The 21,875-nt window shown below is 37.8% G+C and overlaps 1 protein-coding gene across 3 annotated transcripts in view; it reads right to left on the reverse strand.

The window, feature by feature from the left end:
- LOC127515291 (titin-like) overlaps positions 1 to 21,875 on the reverse strand; it is a 438,556-nt gene that overhangs the window by 225,084 nt on the left and 191,597 nt on the right. The gene's annotated exons all lie outside the window — the stretch shown is intronic.

The following is a 21,875-nucleotide window of genomic DNA, read 5'->3' on the forward strand; positions in this document are numbered from 1 at the left end:
GAGAAATAAGATTCTCTGGTCTGATGAGACCAAGATAGAACTTTTTGGCCTTAATTCTAAGCGGTATGTGTGGCGAAAACCAGGCACTGCTCATCACCTGTCCAATACAGTCCCAACAGTGAAGCATGGTGGTGGCAGCATCATGCTGTGGGGGTGTTTTTCAGCTGCAGGGACAGGACGACCGGTTGCAATCGAGGGAAAGATGAATGCGGCCAAGTACAGGGATATCCTGGACGAAAACCTTCTCCAGAGTGCTCAGGACCTCAGACTGGGCCGAAGGTTTACCTTCCAACAAGACAATGGCCCTAAGCACACAGCTAAAATAACGAAGGAGTGGCTTCACAACAACTCCGTGACTGTTCTTGAATGGCCCAGCCAGAGCCCTGACTTAAACCCAATTGAGCATCTCTGGAGAGACCTAAAAATGGCTGTCCACCAACGTTTACCATCCAACCTGACAGAACTGGAGAGGATCTGCAAGGAGGAATGGCAGAGGATCCCCAAATCCAGGTGTGAAAAACTTGTTGCATCTTTGCCAAAAAGACTCATGGCTGTATTAGATCAAAAGGGTGCTTCTACTAAATACTGAGCAAAGGGTCTGAATACTTAGGACCATGTGATATTTCAGTTTTTCTTTTTTAATAAATCTGCAAAAATGTCAACAATTCTTTGTCAATATGGGGTGCTGTGTGTACATTAATGAGGAAAAAAAATGAACTTAAATGATTTTATCAAATGGCTGCAATATAACAAAGAGTGAAAAATTTAAGGAGGTCTGAATACTTTCCGTACCCACTGTACATGTTAAAAGCAAATATTAACATGAATGTGATTAAAGTTTCACACCACCGGTTCTTCACTGGAACAAAACAAGCTACAGAAGTCCAAACCAAATTAGGTCAAAGTGTTTGAGACACAACATCACTTCCTGTTTGACTTTGACACCATCAAATTCATTGTGACTTTACAGCGGCTGCAAAAATTATTTGGACACTTAGACACTGGTTTCACAGACAGGGCTTAGATTAAGCCAGAATTACCCCTTATTTCAATTAGGACATTTAAGTAGCTTTTATAAACGTGCCTTAGAAAATCACATATGCATCTTGAGACAAAACAATGACACCGACATATTTTAAGATATGTTGGTGCAAGTTGCTTTTAGTTCAAACAGCTCAAACATGCATTTTAGTCTGGGACTAGCTTAAACCTTGTCTGTGAAACCAGAGGAGAGTGTTTTTATAGAACAGCTCAGATTAAATGAACCAAACCCAGTTCAGTAAAGTGAACCAGAAAGAGAAGCAGCTGCAAGTGACCTCAATGCTTTTGATGTTCACAATGTAAATGGACTTAAAAAAAGGACTCAATCGAATCACAAAAGTAAACATGTTTTGATATATTTTGCAGATTTAATTATATATATTTTAAATGTGGCCTAAGAGCATTTTCACACCTAGTTTATTTGAGCGCTCCAAGTGCTCTCGCCTCGTTTAGAAATAATTCATACGTCAACACAATAGATGATCTCAGTTCCCCCTAAAATGACACAAAAACAAACCATATTCAGAACACATTATTTTAATGTGGGTGTGGATTGCTTGGGGTGCTCAAACATTTGTGTTGACGTATGAATTATTTCTAACCGAGGTGAGAGCACTTGGAGCGCTCAAAAAAAACTAGGTGTGAAAATGATCTTAAACCACATTTAAAAATGTATCAATATATTTGCAATGTATCAAAACAAGTAACATTTAAATAAATATAACACAAACTGTGTTCAATCAAGACACTGAAAAATAGTTTATTAGCTTTTCAAAATATGAATGAACAAATATGTTTAATATGAAGACAAAAGTCTGACTGTCAAGCATTGGTGGAACATGAAACCTGTGGTTATTCTGTTTGACACCCGTCTGAACTGACTTCATACAACCACTAAAAATGAAGTTCAGACCAAGTGGTTAAAAATAACTGAAAAGTGTCTCAGAAAAGAGAAGTTTGTTCTGAGAAAAGCTTGAGCATCATTTGTTGGTTGATGCCACTTGGTTTAATAAACTGTGTCCATATGACAATAAGTGGCCAAATACTTTTTTGCAAATCATTTTCTATAAGAAGAGCAGAGAGAATGAAAAGTGTTAGAAAAGATGATTGTGTGTTCAGTAGGGTTAGACTATTTTTCAAATAAAAGATTTCCTGTATCATAAATCGATGACCTTTTGCTTAATAATAATAATAATAATAATAATAATAATAAATAATAATAATAATAAGGCCCTAATTTCTCTAAGTTAAAAAAAGTGACACCCCAGATAAAAAAAAAAAAAAAAAAAAAAAAGGACTTTCTAAAACTTTTTTCTTGGAATACATACAATATATATATATTTTAGAGAGAGAGAGAGAGAGAGAGAGAGAGAGAGTCATTGAGTTCCATGAGAGATGGTCACACTTGAGTTGAGCTCCAGATAAATTGCGAGAAAAATGAGAAAATTTTGCTAATAACCTAAAGAAAATAGAAGATTCAACATAAACATTATCTAGACAACATCTAGACAAAGCTTTTGTTGAATTAGGACAGTTTTGTTTTTTTTTGTTTTTTTTTTTTTAAACACTGTCACCTGAATCTGAGGAAAATTCAAGAGGAGATAATCACAGGACAACCCTCTGCAGAAGAGGATATTCATGTTTGAAAGGATAACATCAAGCAACATAAAACAACAACAACTAAGAAGAAAACTTACAGGAAAAGAGAGGTAAAGACATTTGAAAAGACAGTGCTATTTATCTCTCATTGGATATTTGCTTGAAAGAACAGCACAGAAAAACATTTTGGACACAACAGGAATTTTGGAGAAAAGAATTTCTTTCTTTTTTTCCTTTTTTTTTCTCTCCATCTTCACAAAATCAGTGAAAAGTCATATTTTGGCTTATTTATTATTTTTTATTATTATTATTATTATCTTCACTGAGAGAAAATAAACAAAAAACTGGCAGTTATTTCAGTTGATTCCGTTTACCTTCTAAATCAACTATGGCCAGTACATCATCTTGGCCCCGCCCCTTCTGCCCTCAGAAGAGTTCTGAAGCCTCCAGAGCGTTAGGCCTAAACAACACCCATATGTGGAGGTCATCGCACTGCACTATCCCAAAGATGTCACAAATGAAACAGCACGTAAAGTCTACAAAAACAAAACACTGACTGACAACCCAGAAACACTTTTTGCAGACCTACATAAAGATGGCAGCATAAGTAACCTGATATTCTACACCAACAAGCCCTATGCATGGCACAAGGCCATCATTACACATTACCCCTCTGCTGGAAGAAAAGGCATCTGTGGGGGTTTCCAGCTAACAATAAGAAACGAGGAAGACACAACTACTGCCAACGTTAATATCTACAAAACAACAGGTATAGTGGTGATAAAGAGCATCAATGGGCTCTTCGAACAAGACTTCCTCTGCATCAAAGACAGAGCACAGAAAGAGACCATTACCAGCGACCAACTAATCACTCCTGAGGAGTCAGTCTCCCACACCATCCACACAGATGAGGATCAGACAGAACAGAGAGACCCTTCGAGCATAAACCAGACCAAAGACCCCCATTCACACTGCTATTGCACTGACATGAGGGAGAGGTTCACAGAGCTAGAGGGAGAAATGGTACAGCTCAAGGAGATGATCTTTTCCTTGCAAAAAGTTCAGACAACAGACCAGACCAGCAACAGCCGCACAGCCAAGCACAGAGAAAAGGACAGCCTCAGGAGAGAGCCGTCTACACTGCAGACTGAAGTGAAGGAACTCCAGCAGGAGAGAGAGGGCCTAAGGGCCCAGCTGGAGACACTGGAAACACTGTTCTTACAACAGACTGAGATACACAGGGCGCAACTAACAGCAATGAAGATGGAAATAAGAGAACTGAAGCAGGACAGAGGAGCACAGCACAGTGAGTTCAGCTCATCAGAGGAACCGGTGGAGCAGGACACCCCTCACCCTGATCACAGCTCCCAAACAACAGAGATTCAGCACAGCCAGAATCCTCCTCTCCCATCAGACACTTCCCTCACATCACACTCAGACGACCTCTCCACACGAAGAGAAGTAACGCTAAAACCAGAGGTTGCTCTTTTAATTGATTCAAATGAGAAATTTATTGATGAAAAGAAGCTCTTTCCCAAACACAGAGTGGCCAAACTCTGGTGTCCGAACACTCAGAGTGCACTCAAATCGCTAAGGGTGGACGAACTGGGATCCCCAAACCATGTAATAATCCACACCGGCACAAACGACCAGAGAGCCCAACAGGAGAGGGTGGCTACATCACTACAAACAGTGATTGAAAAGGCCTCAACCACCTTCCCACATGCTAAAATTACCATCTCCACACTGCTGCCCCGAAAACACTTCCACCCTGACACTATCCAGCGGGTGAACGCCAACCTCTCCCGTGCCTGTGCACTTAAACCCAATGTGCACCTGGCACACCACACCACCCTGGACTTCACATGCCTCTACGACCATGTCCATCTGTACAAAACAGCTGTTCCTGTCTTCGCCAAGACCCTAAAAGATGTGGCCCTGAATCAGAACCGCAACAGCACCCACAGGAGCAACAGAGTCCAACAACCTATAAGAAAGCACAGTGTACCCCCAGAGAGAACATCCAGAAGACTTCCGTCATGACAACAGCACTCTCACATGCTGAGACCGTCCCAGCCAGCACCTGAGCATCTTCTCCCAGCCCTCACATCCTCACATTCAGTGAATCAGGCCAGACCAAAGCCTCTCCTACCTACCCCCTTCATACACAGCAGGCCCCTGGCAGCCACAGCTATGCTCAGATAGTGAGCAGAAAAACCAACAACAGGGCCAGTGCAAGCCACAACAACAGAGCTAAGAGACATCCGTCAGATGATCAACCTCATCTGCTCACACCTACTGTCATAGGTCAAACTTATCAACAAAACTAAGACCCTATGGACAGCAACACATTTATAATATCATGTTGGAATATTCAAGGCCTGAGATCATCTACCTTTGGCCTCAAAAGCAGAAACACAGATTTCAACTTAGAAATAAAAAATTCAGACATCATCATCCTGCAGGAGACATGGAGCAGAGATGGACCCACCGGCTGCCCCAAAGACTACAGAGAATTCATCATCCCATCCATTAAACTGCCTGGAGTGACACAAGGAAGAGACTCAGGAGGCATGCTTATTTGGTACAGATCAAATCTTGCCCATGCCATCAATATAGCTAAAACAGGACAATTCTATACATGGTTAGAAATTAATAGGACAGTCACCGCAACAGAGAAAAACATCTTCCTTATATCCCTCCAGCGGAGTCTCCGTATTTTAATGAAGATAGTTTCTCTATTCTTGAAGTAGACATTAATTACTACCAGTCACAGGGAAGCGTACTGGTCTGTGGAGACCTAAATGCCAAAACAGGTGAAGAACTGGACACACTTAACTCTCAGGGGGACAAAGACCTGCCTGGAGGTGACGTCCTCCCCCCACCTATACACACACAAAGACACAACTATGATAAAACAACAAACAAAAGCGGAACACATCTTCTTCATCTGTGTCGCACACTAGGTATGTACATAGTGAATGGCAGACTAAGAGGAGATTCCTACGGTAGATACACCTACAGCTCACCATTTGGTAGCAGTACAGTCGACTATTTTCTTACAGACCTTAACCCAAACTCCCTCAGAGCGTTCACAGTCAGCCGACTAAACCCACTATCAGACCACAGTAAAATAACGCTCTTAACCAGAGCAATGCCCAACCAAGAAGCATCTAAACAAATCCAGCTCCACTCACTTAGAAACACGTATAAATGGAAACAAAACTGTAAAGATACATATCCAAGTACAATTAGTCAACCAAAAATTCAAGTCCTATTAGATCAATTCCTTGCCACTCCTTTCCTGCATAACAGTGAAGGTACAAACCTAGCACTAGACAAGCTGAACAGAATATTTGAGGTCTCAGCAACATTATCAAACTTAAAAACCACAAAAAAAAAAAAAAAAAAAAAAAAAAAAAGCTAAAAGACCACATGCCACTGAGAAATGGTTTGACAATGACTGCAAAATACTTAGGAAAGAAGTGAGAATCCTATCAAACCAGAAACATAGAGTTGCTGACAATGAGAACATCCGTCATCTCTATCATGAAAAACTTAAACAATATAGGAATACTTTAAGAAAGAAAAAAGAACAAAAACACAAAAAGTCAACTCAGAGAAACTGAAGAATCCTTAGAATCCAACCACTTTTGGAAACACTGGAACACACTAAACAAATCAAGAACTAGCCATCCAGAATGGAGATGTTTGGATAAACCACTCCTCCAACCTTTTTAGTAATATAGTCAACAATCGGAAACAAAACGCAATGTACAAAAAACTTAGGGTTTTAGAGTCAACCATCAAAGACTACCAAAACCCCTTAGACTCTCCAATTACACTAGCTGATCTATTAGACAAAATACAAACCCTGAAAACCCAAAAAGCCTGTGGTGTTAATGGCATCCTAAATGAAATAATAAAATATACAGACCGCAAATTCAAATTAGCCATCCTTAAGCTCTTCAATATCATCCTTAGTTCAGGCATATTCCCCAACATTTGGAACAAAGGCCTAATTATCCCAATCCATAAAAACAGAGACAGATTTGACCCTAATAACTACCGTGGCATATGTGTAAACAGCAACCTAGGTAAACTTTTCTGCAACATCCTAAACAGCAGACTAACCCATTTTCTCAGAGACAGAAATGTCCTGAGCAAGTGTCAAATTGGCTTCCAACCAAAATATCACACATCAGACCATATATACACACTCTCCATACCTTAATCGATAAGCAAATCAACCAAAATAAAAGCACAATTTTCTCATGCTTTGTTGACTTCAAAAAAAGCTTTCGACTCCATTTGGCATGAAGGTCTTTTTCTTCAGTTAATCCAGAAAGAAAGAAAGAAAGAAAGAGAGAGAGGCAAATAACTCAACTTGATACTTTGATATTTCAGTAGCAATATATAGCTAATGTCGCACAAGATAAGTGATACTACCTTACAGAAGAACAAGGCTATCTGGACCAAGTGATATTTCAGCAATCACATTAAAGAAGAGGAAGTGTGGCTTTAGAAGAAAAGTGCAGAATGCCACTCCAAATGCAAATTATTGGACAGTACCAGTTTCTTGGAGCAGAAATCAATGGAAGAAAGGAAGAATAAATTAAAATTATGGAAGAATAAATTGAATGTGTCGGATCAAGTGATACAAACAAAGCTTTTTAAGGTGCTGAAGATTAATGATGAATGTGTCAGGAGGGGAAATATGATGTCCTGAATGAAATTTTTGATATCATAAAAGTAAACGGCCGATGGTGCGATCAAAGTGATGGAGGAAATGCTGTCTGCAGAAACACAGACTAACTGCATCTTCGATTTATTCTGAGCAATAAGCAGTGATGTTCAGTACACTGTACAAGTATTAGGACATTTGTGAGCTCTTTCTTGTCATAATATGTGAAATATGCATATTAAATAAAGTTCCAAATGCCAATTTTTTTTTTTTTTTTTTTTTTTTTTTTTTTTTTTTTTTATTTAGGGGTCACCTTTTCTAAAAGGATATTGAAATGAAAGTTAATTTCTTTGTTTTTAGGCAAAAGTTCATCGAAATAAATAACAGGAAAACAAAGTTGTATTAAAGTTATAACTCTAGTGTTCAATCGCTGTTCTCAAGCTCTCTGAGCCTCTGATGGAGAGTTTATTTAAAGATACAGAAACACACAACACTAACTCATATTAACACAAATACATCTAATAACTACTTGAAATATGAAGAAAGAGTATTAAAACAAAAACAAGCAAAAAATATGTGCGTACAGGGCTAACATTTTCACATGCATTATCACACAGATAACTGAAACAATGTATTAAAAAAAAGAGAAAAAAAACTAAACAGAAGATATTATAGAATATGATCAAATACTCACAGATTAGAAGCAATGCACTGGACCCCATACTGTCACATTATCAACTGTTTTCTGTGTGCGAAACCAGACGCTTCCTGTGTTTGAAAGAAGTGATGAGGGAGGAGGAGACAAAACTCTACTCAAAAACGCAGGGAGAAAGAAAAGAGAGATTCATTCTAAGATATTTAGCTACTAATGTAGTGTGTTCAAGTAGTTACAGCTCTGTTCATCTTGAAAATCATATTTTAGAGAAGTTGTAAGGATGACTGTTCTCACACTGCGTTATTTTGTTCATTCACCCTGCCACAGTCACACCACAGACAGCTCTACATCATTATCTACATTATCAGTTAATGAAATATATCATTTAACCATAAATTTAAGTTGTTTCATGAAACCTAAAATGTTTTTTTTTTTTTTTACTGTAAAGTGCTGCCAGTTTTTTTTTTTTTTTTTTTTTTTTAAATGTATTTATTACTTGTTTATTTTTTTTATAGTGTGGGCACCTGAAAAAAAAAAAAAAAAAAAAAAAAAAGTTGACAGGGCCCTCGAAAAATGAGTCCTGACCTTTTAAAAAGTTTACTTAATGTGTGTTAACAGACCCTGGAACATACACGCTCCCGTTGACCAGCGATCTGCAAAGTCGAGTAGCACGATTGTGTTCCTTGCTGCTAATAAAGTGGATGCATTTGAAATAGCTTGTTTGTTTAAAGCTTGTTTTACATGAGGATTGATAGAATAAATAATCCAGTGTATCTGTCATTAAATTCTGGCAAAATTCAACTGCTTTGCTGTCACCAAAGTGTTTTTGTATGCATCACCATATTACACCTTGAAGACTTTGCAGTAATCTGTCAACATGTGAAGCCCAGTGTGATTGTATCTATAGAAATACTAAGGTAAACAAAGAAATTCATTACAGGATATTTCACTTCTCACTACTACATTCAAACTATCAGAGCCTCAATATGAACTCATATGTACAAATGAACATGAATAACTTATTGATATGTGGGTGTGAACATTCACTACGAGGCACTTCAATCTCTTAATAAATATTATTTTAACACCACATGCTTTTTAAAACCCTGTTTAAAAAAATTAAATGAAATGGAGGATTTTAACTGTGACAATATGATTGACAGGCCAGTTTACGGTCAGTATGCGACAGAGAGCAACCATTAAAGACAATTGTATGTCGTGATAGTATGTCCCAAAGTTGTGTACTCTTTTGCTACACTCAAAATTAAAAAAAAAAAAAACAAAAAAAAAAAAAAAAAAACACAACCATTTGTATTGTAGTGTTATTTTTTTTTTAAAGAAATTCAAAATATATAAACCTTCAGTGTTCTGTTTTGCAAACATACTTTGCAGACATTCTTTACAACTTAAAAGTATTTACTCTGCTCAGTTATACAGTAACTTAAATAAGCTCAAGTCAACCTGCCAAGTCAATGAAAATTACACATTCTGTGAATCTTTGCTCTTGTGATAGTATTTTGAGGTTTATGAAACTAAAGATGCAGAAAAAGCATAAATGTTTCCTCTACTATTGTTAAGCAGAAACAGAGCAGAAGTCAAACCACAACTGAGTTCAACTCTTAAACTAAAGATGCTCTCTGTCATTTCCTTAGTAAAGCAGCTAAAAATAACAATGCACAAATGACAATATACATCTTCAATGATGAGATAAACGAAGCCCCTGCAACACGTGAAATTGTAAATAATGTGTTTTGCTGTAAGAATTTTTAATTTTTTACCACAGTGGCCTCTGAAAAGTTAAACCCACTATATAAGAACAGCTGCTTTTAGAAACAACCCGCAAAATGCTTTGACTTCCGCTACAAGGTACTATTGCTAAACCACCAGAGAGAAACATCTGAACTCGCAATGACGACATTATTTATAGGGCTGCTGACGCTTTTATTTTCATTTGTATGGTTATTAAACCTCTCTCTCTCTCTCTCTCTCCCTCTCTTTCTCAAATTCAAATTCAAATTCTCTTTATTGGCATGACTTACACAGTATTGCCAAAGCAGTGGCCATTACAATGAACAAATAATGATTATATAATGCATAAACATATAAATATACATACAAGAAATAACAACAACAACAAAAAAAGAATAAGACAATGTAAAAAAAACAAACAAAAAAAAAAAACTGTACAAACATTAAGAATATTTCTGATTCTAGTTTTGTCCACTGGTTGCTGTCTCTCTTAGCTTGTGGCAAGCTGTTACGTATTTTGCTGCTGTTGCAATCAATTTGCTGTTTTCTCCCAGAATATGATTTATTTTTTCTGTATTTGAAGATGCCATAAATTTTGGTTCTAGTAGCTGGAATTTAGTGAAATAGTCCGATCGAATGCTGAGATAGTGGTCACAGTGCAGCAGGAAGTGTTCCTCCGTCTCCACCTCTCTCTGAGAGCACAGTGAACACAGTCTCTGCTCTCGCGGCTGCCATCTCTGCCTGTGCCGTCCTCTCTCTATAGCTAGGCTGTATCTGGTTAGGGTCTTTCTAACTTTATGTTCTTTAACACAGCTAAGATATTCTGCTGGTTTGTAGTCTCTTTTTAGTTGTAAATAGAGTTCCATCTTTTTTTGTAATTTAGTGGCATCTTTCCAATAGTTGATGTAATTTTGCTTTTGCAATTGAACAATTTGGGCCGGATTGTGCTGTGTAGGTTTGGCAGTAGTTTCAGCACCAGCTGTGATAAGGCGCTCCTGATCAGGTTTTGCTCCTGACACTGTAGAGCTTCTGCCTGGTATGAGTTTGGATCACTGTATTTAAGGTGTTGGTAGAATTTCAGAGCTCTTTTTTGGAAGGTTATCAATAAAGGGTATTGTCCTAATTCAGCTCTGCATGAGTTGTTTGGTGTCGCTCTGTTTACTTTTAATATGCTTTTAAAAATTTGAGTATGCAGAGTTTCAATTTCTTCTTTTTCCCATTTTGAGAAATCTTGGGTTTTTAGGGGTCCCCATACCTCACTGCCATATAGAGCAATTGGTTCAATTATTGCTTTTAGGATTTTCAGCCAGGTTTGGATTGGAATTTCATGTCGAATTGTATTTTTAATCATGTAGAAGACTCTCATTGCTTTTGCTCTCAGCTCTTTCACAGCCAGATTGAAATTCCCTGTTGAACTCAGTTTTAGATCCAGATAGGTGTATTCGTAGGCGTGTTGGAGGACCTGGTTTCCTGCTCTAAAGGTGTATCTATTTTCCCTACACCTGGATCTGTTTTGAAAAATCATTATTTTTGTCTTTACTAGGTTAATTTTAAGAGCCCATGTTTGACTAAATGTTTCTATGATGTCGAGGAGTTGTTGTAGTCCCTCTTTTGTTTTTGACAGAATGACTAAATCATCTGCAAAGAGGAGACATTTAATTTCTGATTCAGTCAGGGTTGGGCCGGGGGCAGTCGAATTATTTAATGCTTTGGCTAATTCGTTTATATAAATGTTAAATAGTGTGGGGCTCAATGGGCAACCTTGACGGACTCCTCGTTGTTGGGAGAAAAATTCTGTCCGTTTATTCCCTATTTTTACAGCACATGTATTGTTTTTATACATAGTGCTGATCAAATCAAATGTTTTCCCTCCAATCCCATTTTCCAGTAGTTTTAGGAAGAGTCCTTCATGCCAGATTGAATCGAAAGCCTTTTCAAAGTCAACAAAGCAAGCAAAGACTTTGGTTTTGTTTTGGTATACATGTTTATCAATGATGGTGTTTAGGGTGTAAATATGGTCAGATGTTCTGTGCTTGGGCAGGAATCCAATTTGACTTTTATCCAGGATTTTGTGGGTTTTGAGAAAGTTCTGCAATCTCATATTAATAATCGAACAGAATATTTTCCCCAGGTTGCTATTGACACATATGCCTCTGTAATTGTTTGGCTCAAATCTGTCTCCTTGTTTAAGGATTGGTGTAATCAGGCCTTGATTCCAGGTGTCGGGGAAATATCCTACACTCAAAACAATGTTGAATAATTTGATTATTGCGGTCTTGAATTTGTCATTGGTATATTTGATCATTTCATTTAATATTCCATCAATGCCACATGCCTTGTTGGGTTTTAATGCATGTAGTCTATCTGTTAGCTCGTTTATTGTAATTGGGAAGTCCAGGGGATTCTGATTGTCTTTAATTTTTTCTTTCAGGATTTCTAATTTGTTTTTTATTTCATTTTGAGCAGGATTTGTTTTGGTTGTTTTGTACAGATTTTCAAAGTGTGTCCTCCATATGTTCCCGTTTTGAATGGCCAATTCTTCCTGTTGTGGTCTATAGAGAGTGTTCCAATTGTTCCAGAAGTTACTGGTATTTATTGACTCCTCCATTGCTTGAAATAATTGTTCTGTATGCTCTTCCTTTTTTGCTCTTAGAGTTTGTTTGTAGACTTTAAGAGTTTCATGATATTGATGGCGGAGTTCTTGATTGTCTGGGTCTCTGTGTTTTCGATTGGAAAGATTTCGTACTGTTGTTCTAATACTTTTACACTCACTGTCAAACCACTTTTCATTGGTGTTTTTTGGTTTAATTTTTGATGATTTTTTCAAATTGCACATGGATGCTGATTGGTGGAATATGTTGGTGATGTCATGTAGTGCCAGATTTATGCCTATTTTATTTTGTGGATATGTGTTAATTATAAATTTGTCCAATAATAATTTGATAGTTTGACTTTCTATTGCACTTTGATAATTTTCTGTGCTGTTTTTTGTCCACTTGTATGATTGTTTCAGCTTTAGTAAATGAGAGGGCTGTCTGTGTGATTCATTAGTTTGAGTTCGTTTTAGATATAATGTAATTTTACAGTGGTCTGACAGAGGTGTTTGAGGGCTGACTGTGAATGCTCTGAGATGCACTGGGTCAATGTCTGTAATGAAATAATCTACAGTACTGTTGCCCAGAAATGAATTAAAGGTATAACAGCCAAAAGAGTCTCCCCGAATGCGACCGTTTATTATATATAGACCCAGTGATTGACAGAGTTCTAGTAGGCTTTTTCCACTTTTGTTTGTGAATTTGTCATAGTTATTTCTGAGGTGGTATGAGGGCAGAGGGTGGCTGGAGTTTGTAATATATTTGTCTCCCTGTGTGTTGACAAAGTCTGGTTCAATTCCAGTTCTAGCATTTAAATCGCCACATATTAACACATTTCCTTTTGTCTGGAAATGGCAGATCTCATCTTGTAGAATGGAGAAGGTTTCTTCATTGTAATAGGGAGATTCAGTCGGGGGTAAATATGTAGCACACAAGAATATGTGACGGTCTGTGGAGACAGTGTCTTTTTGGATTTTTAACCAAATGTAAAATTGTCCGGTTTTTATAGATTTGATTGAGTCTATGAGTTCTGTTCGGTACCATATCAGCATTCCCCCCGAGTCTCTGCCCTGAGTCACCCCTCTTAGTTTGGATGATGATAGGACTATTTCTCTAAATCCAGTTGGGCAGCCAGTGGACAAATCTTTTATATTCCATGTTTCTTGTAGTATTATAATGTCAGAGTTCTGGATTCCTTTTTTGAAGTCTGAATGTTGGCTCTTAATACCAAAAATGGAGGACCTTAGTCCTTGAATATTCCAACATGTGATTTTTAAGGAATACGAGTCCATTATTTAACTGTTTTTGTTATTTCAAAACAAGAGAAACATCAGTATATTGTTGAATTGACATATCAAGAAGAATATATTAAATATTATGATGCATCTAAGAATATATTTAAAACAAATTGAGAATTAAAGTAAAATACATAAAATAAAAATCATATTCTTATTATATTTTTTCCCAAGAATATATTAAATAAAATGAGATTTCTAAGAATCCCTTTTAAAATAAATATATAAATAAAAGAAATATAATGCACACACATTCACGCATGCACACACACACACACACACACACACACACACACACACACACACACACAGTACATTTCTTTCTTTCTTTTTTTTTTTCTTCCTCTTCTGAGTCACTAACCCATGAGGTGAGAGCACAACAGAGTCAGCATGTGCTGGATGTTTCTGAGGTCTCTGGATGAAGATGAGGCCTGCTGGCTGTCGCCTGTGCTGGTGTTGGAGTGGATCAGTGATCGGCTGACTGCTTCAGCGTAGCTCTGGCTGTCCGAGTGCTGTTCCTGCTGATGTTCATGTGAATGAGAAGGCGAGGAGGCTGCAGGCCTGGTTATGTGAGGTTTTCCAGGGGGAAACATAGAGCCTCTCATTGGGATTCTCTGCTCAGAGTTGAAGTGGTGGAGGGGGCGGTGATTTGAAGGGTGTCCCTGTAGTGGCTCTATGGGGTGTCCATGTGATCGCTGTTGTGTGTTGGAGTTGCGGTTCAGTGTGATGTCCTTCAGGGTCTTTGTAAAGATGGGGACTGCCCTTCTGTGGAGATGGACATGGTCATAAAGACTGCTGAGATTCAGAGTGGGGTGCTGAGCCAGGTATACGTTGGGCTTTAGGGCACAGTCTCTGGATACTCTTGCATTTATATGCCTGATGGTGTCTGGGTGGAAATCAGAGCGCAGTAACAGGGTGGAGAGGATAATTTTGGAGTTGGGGAAGTTGGAGTATGCCTTCTCTGTTACATTTATGAGAGCTGTAGCTACTCTCTCTTGTTGAGCTCTCAGGTCATTGGTGCCAGTGTGGATGATAATACGGCTGGGGGAACCCAGCTGTTCTTCACACAAGAGCTCCAGGGCCTTCTGTGTGTTTGGGCACCATATAATTTCTTGACATTTCTTCTCGGGAACAGTTTATTTTCATCGACAAACTTGCCATTCGAGTCTATGAGGAGTACAATCTGAGACTGTGTTTGACTGTAGGAGTCAGATGGAGGAGGGCTGCTGGGGTTGATGGCTGTGGTGGGAGGAGAAGGAGAAGGGGTCTCCTCTAAGTTCTGCTGTTCTCCTCTCTGTGTCAGCTGCTTCTCCAAAGCTGGCAGTTGTTTTCTGTAGGACTCTCTGTCCTCTCTCAGTCCTCTCATCTCTTCTCTCATTACAGACACTTGTTTGTTGTATTCTTCTGTTTTTTCAGTTCCTGAATGTCTTTCTTTAGCATTGCTATTTCTTTCCTGTAATCCTCTTTTCTTTCTATTCGATCAGTCTCCTGCGCTCTCTCTCTCTCTCTCTCTCTCTCTCTGGCCCTCTCTCTCTCTCTCTCTCTCTCTCTCTCTCTCTCAAGATTCAAGATTCAAGATTCAAATAGCTTTATTGGCATGGTAAAAGAAACTTTTACATTGCCAAAGCATTAATAACACTGTACAATAAAAATAAATAAATATATGTAATAATGATGAAGAAAAGAAAATAAGAAAAAAAAAATCTAGCAATAAAATAGAAATAAAAAAATAAAAAAATTGCAATAAAAATGTTCAATCTTATAATATTTATTGAAGTGTCTCTGGGCATATAGTGAGTGTGTTGGTAGTTCTGTCCCGCTGGAGGCTCTTTCGTCGTGACAGGACCTCACATACCTGGCGGCCAGGTTTGAGCTTGCTGGGCTTTCTCCTAGCAGGTATGGGAGTTTGTCCATATTTGGTTTCTGTTGGAAGTCTTTGTGGTGAGTTGAGAAATGGGGATAGAAAGTGTCCCTAATTTGTGCATATTTAGGGCAGGATGTCAGAAAGTGTAGTTCTGTTTCCACTTCATTCTCTGTGCAGTGGGGACACAGCCGGTCTTCCTTTGGTAGCCAGGTCTGTCTGTGTCTGCCTGTCTCTATGGTGAGATTGTGTTCACTGAGTCTGTACATGCTCAGGACTTTTCTCAGTTTAGGGTTGCTCACTGTACTCAGGTATCCTGCCAATTCATATTCTCTATTTAGGGCCAAATAGCATTCCAATTTACTTTGTAGGGCTGTTGCGTCTGTCCAATGTTTTAGGTATTTTTCTTTTTGTGTTTTGATTATTTGGTTTGGTCTGGCTAAGTTTTTATTTTCAGTCAGATATGCTTTGGTTTGTGTAGTCAGCTCTAAAACCAATTGGCCGAGGGCGTTTCTTCCTGGTGTCAGCTCTTGGTAGTTCAGGGCTTTGTAATGGAGGGTCTGTTTATCATTATTTTTTAGGTGGGTATGGAATTTAATGGCCCTTTTTTGAATTGTGATTATAAGTGGGTAAAATCCTAATTCTGCTCTGCAGGCGTTATTTGGGGTTTTGCACTGTACTCGTAGCAAAACTTTGCATAGTTCGGTCTGCAGAGTCTCTATTGGGTGTTTGTCCCATTTAGTGAACTCTTGGTTTGTGAGTGGGCCCCAGACTTCACACCCGTAGAGCGCGATGGGTTCTATTACTGATTTGATTATTTTTATCCAGATTCTGACTGGGATGTCAATTTTGATATTTCTCTTAATAGCGTAAAAAGCTCTCCGTGCCTTGTCTCTCAGGTCGTTCACAGCTTTGTTAAAATTCCCTGTATTGCTAATATTTATGTCAAGGTAAGTGTAGTTCTGCGTGTGCTCAAGGAGCATGTTGTCTAATTTACAACTATGATGTTGGTCTTGTCGGCTGGGTCTTTTTCGGAAAATCATTATTTTTGTCTTTTTGGGGTTAACTGACAGGGCCCATGACTGACAGAAGCTGTGCAGGAGGTCTAGATGCTGCTGTAGACCCTCTTTAGTGGGAGACAGCAGCACCAGATCATCAGCAAACAGGAGGCATTTGACTTCAGTATCTAGTAGAGTAAGACCAGGTGCTGCAGACCGATCCAGAGCCCTCGCTAACTCGTTTATGTATATATTGAACAGTGCAGGACTTAAGCTACAGCCCTGTCTCACTCCACGACACTGAGGGAGGAATTCTGTGTGTTTGTTACCAATTTTAACAGCAAATTTGTTGTTTGTGTACATTGATTTGATGATGTCATATGTTTTTCCTCCGATGCCACACTGGATTAACTGAAGAAAAAGACCTTCCTGGACTGTGATTGTTTTGCTGCCTGCCCTGATCCTTGCCTGTACCCTGATTCTGTTTGTCTGCCGCCTGCCTCGACCTTTGCCTGTCCCTGTTTATGCCTCTGCCTTTGCCCTGTCTGCTCTGTAAGTCCTTTTAATAAAATAGCTGCAAATGGATCCACCTTCTGTCGACCCATCATTACACCTGTGAGATAAATGCTGCTGAAGGCATTTCTTTATGGAACACAGCACTGCCCCCTAATGCCTGAGTCTGCCAATATTAAAAATAAATAAATACATAAATAATTATACAAAGAAATGTAAAAAAGCAAAAATAAATAAATATATAAATAAATATACATAGAAAAGCAAATAATCAAAAATAAAAAAATATTTATACATTTCCTTATTTATGCATTTATTTTTTTTTTGCTAATTTATTTTTGTTTTATTTATTTATACATTTATTCATTTCGATTTTTATTTATTTCCACATTTATTTATTTATTCATGTATTTATTTCCATATTTGTTAATTTCCACATTTATGTATTTTTACATTTCTTTGTCTGTAGGGTAATGAAGAGGGCGTGGTTTACCTCAGACATAGCAATCGAGCTCAGAGTAGGCGAGGGCGAAGCGTTGAGGCCACAGTGACACCTTGTGGTGTGCCCGAAATACAAGTGTAGCCTGTTGATAATGGAATGAATGACTTGGATAGGTATATGGCCAAAATCTTATATCACGGGTTAAGTCATATAATATCACCCTAACTGTACTGTGTGACAAGGATAGGCTACTCTTTATTCCGGACATGGCCACAGATCATCATCTGCTCTGGAAATGTCCTGGGCTGGCAAACATGAACAGCAACATCTTCAACAGATCTGATAACAGGGAGTCTGAAATGGAAGCGCTTAATATTTTCCATTATTAATCATTTGGTGACGTGAATGAATGCTGATAAGAGCTCGTGTTTGATTGAGATTCGGACACCGGTCAGAACATGGAAAGGAACCAGCGCACATGTAGGCTACAGTGAAGCCGACGCAAGCATATTGATCAATGCATTTGAAACGAGACCACAGATTCACTTCACATTCATATTTCCTATTTGTACATGCACCACATGTGATAAACACTTAAAATACTACTCATATTTCAAAGATCCAAAATAGAATGAGACGTCGGTTACAGTAGAACATTGTCGCGTCACTTCCCGTGTGGACAGTCACAGCATCACTGATTAATATGGGGTTTTCTTGGTGTGGTCTTATTATTAATCTCACGACTTAGGCTAAGTTATCAACTGGAAATATCCAGAATTAAGCACAGAGACATCAATAATCAACATATGAATCTCAACAATGGTGACAATTAACAAAGCTTTTTTGTGACTTTAGTAGCTTGTTTTGTGACATTCAGAGTTAATCTGATTTTTTTTTTTTAAATTTATTGTCACTATTGTTGAGATTCATACGCTGATTCTTGATGTCTGTGTGAGTCTGCATGACCTTGACAAAACATTTTCTGCATAATGATTTAATAAAATTGTTTATAGTATCACAGCACTGCAGTAGTATTGGCATGTTAAATTACAACTAATATTAAACAATTTAGTCAGAGACCAGACTCTGGTATCAGTGAATCAGACCACTTTATGATGACTATGCCGTCACTTAAAAAGTGACCAACATCATCTGATCCGAGTTTTTCTTGCTTTTTTTGCTATAACAAACATGTATCAGAAACACACAGTTAAAGCAGCCAGAAAAATAATAATGTTAAAGGGTCAAGGGCCCAACTAAAGCAAGCACTGACCACCATGGTGACTTCAAACTTTATTATTTTATTCAATAAAACATCTACATCTAAAGTTCTTATTGAGAATTAACAGAGGTTAAGTATGAAATAAAGTCTGGATTGTAATAAGTGAAGATGCTGAGATCTTGAGAGATCTGTTAGTGTTTCATGTTCTGTTGAGATTTAAAGGGTTTCTGTATCGTCTGTTTTGTGGGTCATCATTGTGCTGGAGAGTAGAGCCTGTGCTTCAGTCCAGGATGAGCCAGAAAACATTGGTCTTGTGCTGCATGTTGCTTTATTTCAGAGGCGATAACATATAGTTACATTCATTCATTCATGTGTGCTCTTTCTGATTAAGTGCAAGAGATTCACATTTTACAGTGTGTGTTTTGTTAGTAACAATTCAGGATATACCTGTAAAACAACAGTGTTTTTTTCTCTAAGAGTGTTTTGCACTTTATTTAATTTAGGATATTTTACATTTATTTTTCAGACTTTGATTGGCATTTTTTTTTTTTTAAGATTGTTTTGCAGTGAAGGTGTTTTATTGTAATAATTCATGGAATACCTGTAAAGTAACAATGTTTTTCTGTAGAAAAAGTTTTTTACACTTTCTTTAAATTAGCATATTTTACTTTAATTTTAAGGTTTTTGTTTGGCAGCCGTAGCTGACAGTCATTGACCATTTTTTTCCGATTTATTTTTTTTTTTACAGTGATGCTGTGACTGTCCACACGGGAAGTGACGCGACAAAATAACCGATGCCTCGTTCTATTTTGGATCTTTGAAATATGCGTAGTATTTTAATTGTTTATCACATGTGGTGCATGTACAAATAGGAAATATGAATATATATGAATATAGCCTTTAAAAGCTTTAAAATTATTTAATGTTTAAAATGATCTAACCTGTTTGACGGTAAAGATCTTGCTTCCTCTGCCTGATGCTCACATAAAGAGTCTCAGTTGTCTGCTGGAGTCCCTGTTGACTGCTTGCATTCTCCTTACTTGTTGCTAAATTATTGATAAGATATGCTTTTACAATAGAAATAAACATGTTCATTATGATTACATCAGACGTATAAGGATGAGGCTTAATTTAAAAAAAAAAAAAAAAGTAGAAACAGAAAAGTCATAGACAACACTACAGTCAAAGTTCTGTTACTGAAAGGGTTAAAACAATAAGTACAGTGCTAAAGTAATCTAAAATATGCCTACCTGTATCAGCCCACTGCTGGATTTCACTGGTCCAGTCTTTAAGCGTGTCATCTGTTACTGCAAACTCTGTCTTTAGTGCATCAAGGTTTAAGGACTCCTCCTGAATTTGTGCTTTTGTCTAATGAACAATACCATAAAGTGCATTTGTTAAAAGATAAAAACTAATGACAGATGCATACATGATTAATGACCCTTTTCAAAATGAAAAACAAGATATACATTTTTTTATTAATACATAAACTTGGTCTTGGAATTCACAGTTTTGACTTTATAGTTGCCACTTGCCTACTGAACCACAGCAAATACTACAGCAAAATTAAACACTAAAAGATTACAGCTGTCAAAGCAATTTAGAAACATACCTTTATTAATCTTTGGGACAGCACGTTTGCAAAGTTGTCAATTTTGCGTTGATTCCATGCCATGGCCTGGATAGTAATAATGTCTGTCCTAGCTAAACAATGTAAAATAATATAAATAAATCGATAGCTCCCATTAATGTTGCATACTATTTTTTCCATTTTGGCTTGTTTAGAAGACGGATATGAAAATGATGTTGGACTTGCATTAACACCTCTAGGGATGATCAAGTGTCAGGTAAAAGTTTAATACTAATACCATTCAAAAATGAACAGATTTTTTGAGGCCCATTTGGTAACTTTGCATTGTATATGTTTGTAGTTATGCACTTACCTCCTTTGGTCATGTATTTACTGCATATAGCAGTTCTCGACAAGAAGCTGTTTACTTGTTCCACCTCTTCACCCAAGGTGGTGCCTGCTCCTTCTTGGTTTCGACCACCCCACTTAATCTTGTGCATGGAGATCAAATATTTAACAAATAAAACAACCACATCTTTTAGAATTTGCACACAATTTCACAATTACTGATCATAAATACACAAATTGGTACCCTCATGTTCTGGAAAACAGTTTACCTCACATTTCCAAGAGTGGGCCTTTGCATGCATCACTGACAGGAATGGCTTCATGTGCAGGAGAGAAAGCTCTGGACAATCATTAACAACTCTCTGCAGGTATGGCCAGTACTTGCATATTACATCAGTGCACATGAACTGAACATTCCTTGGAGTCAGCTCCTTTTGGAGAAACAAAGGATATGCAAATATTTCCCCCCTCATCATGTTCAGACTTCTCAGCATCACACCATGCCGACAGACAGCCACCTCCATCCCCTCCTCATCCAGCTTGTTGATTTTCTTTGGGATGGACTCCCGTGCTGCAGTCCACTGACTCGATCCACAGACACCTTTTCCAGCGGACTATCAAGAGGAGAAAGAAATGTGACGATCCAACAACATTGTATTAAATGATGTATGTGGATAAATGTCTAAGGAAATATGTGGGGAGAAAAATGCCAACAGACAGACATTTCAAATGACCACACGTTGAATTTTTGCTTTACTGCAAGCCATGCGAGATAGAAAGATATGACAATTCAATGCATTGGTCTTAATTTTGCGATTGTGTTTACATGAATATGTCCATTGCTATTTTTTGTTCAGGTTACACAATTTTAGAAAGCACTATGACAAAACAATACAACCTACGTGCTTTGTCTTCTTATTAATGTAGTCCACGAACTTGGAAACATCTTCATCCTCACAGACAAAGACACCCTTGAACAGAGCATGATCTTCAGCCTTGAATATAATTACATAATTATTTAATGAATAGCTAATTGGCATTAAATATTATTTTAATGCTTTTCACACTGATATAGAATTTCTCCTACCCTCTTTTGAAGCGATACAATTTCCTGTTACCATCTACTGACACAGCAAGCATAAATGGAGAACAGGCTGGACAGTCAAACACTTTCAGTCCACAGAGCTGATCAATTTCGAACTGGCAGTATCTCAATTCGAAAAAACTTCTTTGAAAAGCATCTGTGCAGATCTTTCCATCCTGTAAAATAACACACACACACGAAAAAAAACATAAACCTTGTA

Source organism: Ctenopharyngodon idella, chromosome 7, assembly GCF_019924925.1.
Source record: "Ctenopharyngodon idella isolate HZGC_01 chromosome 7, HZGC01, whole genome shotgun sequence".
Classification (NCBI taxonomy): domain Eukaryota; kingdom Metazoa; phylum Chordata; class Actinopteri; order Cypriniformes; family Xenocyprididae; genus Ctenopharyngodon; species Ctenopharyngodon idella.